Source organism: Podarcis melisellensis (assembly GCF_964234715.1).
Source record: "Podarcis melisellensis genome assembly, chromosome: 11".
In the NCBI taxonomy this organism is placed as follows: Eukaryota; Metazoa; Chordata; class Lepidosauria; order Squamata; family Lacertidae; genus Podarcis; species Podarcis melisellensis.
In genome coordinates this window covers 43,986,890-43,990,653 of record NC_138543.1, presented here as the reverse complement: position 1 = coordinate 43,990,653, position 3,764 = coordinate 43,986,890, and the positions used below count along the sequence as shown (strand labels likewise).

At 49.8% G+C, this 3,764-nt stretch overlaps 1 protein-coding gene across 3 annotated transcripts in view; it reads left to right on the top strand.

The window, feature by feature from the left end:
- The first annotated feature begins 2,547 nt into the window (after positions 1 to 2,547).
- NNT (nicotinamide nucleotide transhydrogenase) overlaps positions 2,548 to 3,764 on the top strand; it is a 55,835-nt gene continuing 54,618 nt past the window's right edge. The window contains exon 1 of one of the 3 annotated variants that reach the window (XM_081929621.1): positions 2,548 to 2,793. The gene's annotated coding sequence lies outside the window, so the exon portion shown is untranslated. Of the gene's footprint in view, positions 2,794 to 3,005; positions 3,119 to 3,570; positions 3,590 to 3,764 lie in introns of those variants that run through there. The other 2 variants (XM_081929622.1, XM_081929623.1) reach the window with 2 other exon arrangements.

The window sequence follows — 3,764 nt, the reverse complement described above, 5'->3', positions numbered from 1 at the left end:
CCTCGCAGCGCCCCGGAGGCCTCCCCTCGCTCCCGCGTCGCCATGGCAACGCGCGGGGCCTAACGGGACCCCACTTGTGGGGAGAGAGAGAGAGAGAGAGAGAGCGAGCCTCCAGGGCCCCTAAATCGCCTTCCTAACAAAGCTATTGTGGTGGCATAAAGCTGTTGTGGGGTGCAGTTCGCCCCTGTCAAATGCACAAAGTCTTGCTAGCACCCAGACAGGCTTCCACCCCAGAGAGAGAAATTTGTTTATGTGCTTTGCTAGGAGATATAAAGCCAGGAACCTTATTGGGGATGTCCCCCCCCCCCCATGTTGGACTACAACGCCCATAATGCATAAGCATTGGCCATGCTGGTTGAGGCTGATGGGAGTTGTAGTACAATATCTGGGGAACACTTCCCCCCCCCCCCCCCAGGTTTCACATCCTTGATTTGGGCCTTCTCTTTCACACACGAATAGGTGTGCTCTCGCTCACACAAATTCAGTGTGGAATGAAAATAATCCATTCAAGCGGCGGTATTTAATTGACTATACACTGTACCTGGCTAAACAAAGCCACTCTTTTTTATTTTTTGTATTCTTTTTTTAATACAGAATGGACACAAGCACATACCAAATGCAGTAATAGGCTTGCCATACGTCAGGAAAATTCCTGACGTGTCCTGGTTTTCAGGTATAGAAATGGCGTGGGGGGCGGGTGGGTGGAGAATTATGCCGAATTGGCAAAAGGTCAGGGAAAACCCGGATGTACGGCAACGTGATGGAAAAAGGAGCGAAAACAGCTCCAAAAGCTAAAAATAAATAAATCACTATTTTACTTTTTGAAATATGGCAAACCTATGCAGTAAGAATGATGAGTGCACCATGCTTTTTCCCCAGCCAGAATTCACTGGAACTCAGTTGTGGCACCTCTCAGGTGGGCACCCTTGCTATTCTAAAAGAATGATAGAGGTGTTCATGGTGAGTTCCGGCACCCTATTTTCTAGAGAAATAGCACTGCTCTTAACTATGTAAAAGTAAATGGCACCACCTTGGGACCGAATCCCACTTGGTTCAGTGGGCCCTACTGCCAGAAAAGCATGCATAGGATTGCAGCCAGTCAGCACAATTGTATTATTATGTTCCCTTATGTCAAGTCACACTATGCTAAATGGGGCTTTCTCCCAGAAAGTGTCCACAGGACTGCACTCCCTGTCATCTTGTAGTAAGCATGTACAATGGTTTGAGAATGGTGTCAACATGTATTCATATTGCAAAAGTCAGGACTGGCTGATGGACAACTTGTGTAGGGTCACACGCTTACAATCTAAAATACATGCCACAAAAAGTGAGAAGTGAGGATGGAAAGAAACAAGCCTAGGTACCAGTTCTTAAAGTTTCAAAGTTCTCATATAAAAATAATTAGGAAGAGAAGGCTTCATTCCAATGCATGCTTGTTTGGAGTGATGACCCCCTGGCGTTGACAAGACTCATTAGGAAGAATGTATGCTTAGAAAATGTGGCAACTTGGGATTGCTTGCTCATCTGGCACAAGCAGGAGTTTCAACAGTACCCCTTGGCTCACCCTTTCAGAGCTGGCCATTATAAGATTCCAGAATAATAAGCCATTCTTTACAAAAGCAGCATAAGGGAGGACCAAACTCTTCCAGTATTTTATTAATCACTGTAATTTATGAATGCTAGAACTAGCAGCTTGGTAACTTCACATATTTCTCAAATGTTTATTTCTGGACTGAAGCTATGTAAACTAGGGAAGGAATTAGGCCACTGCTTCCAGATGAGTTTTGTGCAGATTAGTAACTGGTTAAAGAGTAGGAAACTGGTTAAAGAGTAGCAATAATGATTTGACAATTGCCAGAACTGAGAGATCTAAGAAATTGCTTTCCCAGAGGATCTGTATTGGGACTGGTGCTTTTTCATTTTTATTTCCTTAATGAGAAAGATTATTTTGGCAAGTGTCTATTATGTAAGGGCATACCTACCCCCTACCCCGCCAACTTGAATAAAATATAGCAGGGAGAGGTATATTTTATTCAAGTGGGGGGGTGTAGGTAAGCCTTCAACCCACATAATCGATCACAAGACACGGCTCACGCACCCTATTAGAATGGCAATGCCCACCAACTTTTGGGGGGAGTCTAGTCCCCTCAAATATTTTATTGGGGCGTTGAAGGGACTCCACCCCTAGGAGTTGGCTCCTATGGAGCCTACAGGAGTTGCCAGAAGGAGGAGTACAACACAAGGCGCCATCCAACTGTCTTAGGGACTCCACTGGGGAGGATTTTTGCGTAGGGTTTACTCCTCAGCCTTTCCGTCTCCCCAAGATGTCCTGCTGCAGGAAACGACAAGCCGGCGGCGCAGTTAAACCCTCAATTGAAAGCAAGCCCCTCTCCGCGCGCTGCAAAAATAAAATGAAATAAGCCCCAGGGGCGCGCGCCCATGCGCACTCGGGGAGCTTGGCGGCGGCGTGACGCGTTGGCGAGAGACCCTCTGCCGCCCCCTCTCTTTCGCAAGAGGTGAGCGCGGCTCCCCGCCACGTGACCTCGCCTCTGCCCAGACGGGGTCTCTCTCTTCTCTTCTCCGCTCCCATCCCCGTCCAGTTTCTGGGCTGCGGGCGGCTCGAGCCCCGCCCACTTGGCTGGGGCCTCGCGCCGGCTCTGCTGCTCTCTCCTCGGCTTCCCGTCTCGCGCCGGCGGCTCCGGCGAGCCGGGAAGGTCAAGCGCAATATTGCATAGATTTGCAAAAAGGAGACAAGCGGGGCCGGAGCGGGCAGCAGGGCGCAAAGGGCGGGAGGTAGGTAGCGAGCTGTTGTCTCCTCTCCTTCCTTCTCTTCCTCCGCTCGGCGCTTCTTCCTCCTTTCTTCTCGGCGCGCCCTAGGGCTTGCTCGGTGTCTGTGTGGGGTTTTTTTTTGGGGGGGGGCTGGTGTCGGTTCATTCACGATATCCTCGCCGCGATTGCTTTTGGGGCGGGGGCTGAGGCTTGGAAACACTTTCTGCCCCCTGCCCCCGATCGCATCTCCCGCGCGGCTTGTTGTGCCACGCTTTTTGCGCTTCTGGCATCTGCCCTCCTCGTCATCCATCGCGGTTGGGGGAGAAAGAAAAGCGGAGACTGCGAGGAGGTGGGCATGACTGATCTATATTGATGTGCTTTAAAATGAAATGAGAGCAGGCTCCCCCGCAAAGGGTTAAACCCGCCGCTTTCCCTCCATGCACAAAGCGCAACTTTGGCAACGAGGAGTAGCAGAACTGTTGCTATTCTAGGCCCGCTGAAGTTAAGGAGAAAAGAGGGAGGCGAGGGGGATGAAAGCAGCAGTAGCAGCTGCTTCCCATTTTGCCCGGTATGGTTAAGAGTGGCACAGACAAGAGCAGAATAAGGCTGGTTTTTTGAGGGGAGGGGGCTGCTACTCGCGAGGAGGCGCCTCTGGGTCCGAGTTTCAATGGGTTTAGCACAGGAGGGAAGGTCACCTTTGGTACGTTCCTCACCCCCAAAAAACCCCAAACCACTGAGTGAGCAATCTGTTGGTTTGACTGTGACAGGCCGTCCCTGTCCTGTTTGTCCTGCAACAAAATGATTGAGAAAGAACATGCAGGTAAGGCATGTAGAAACCACATGTCTCCTAAGCTTTTTCTTTTGGGCTGGGGAAAGAGATTTAAAAGGAATGTGCTTTTTTGGCATCTTCCAGCTTAGCCAAAGTGTCTTTATTGTTATGCAGCAAAAATAAGTTGGTATAAAGGCGTGTGCATGCGAGCCTCTGAGACCTTTTT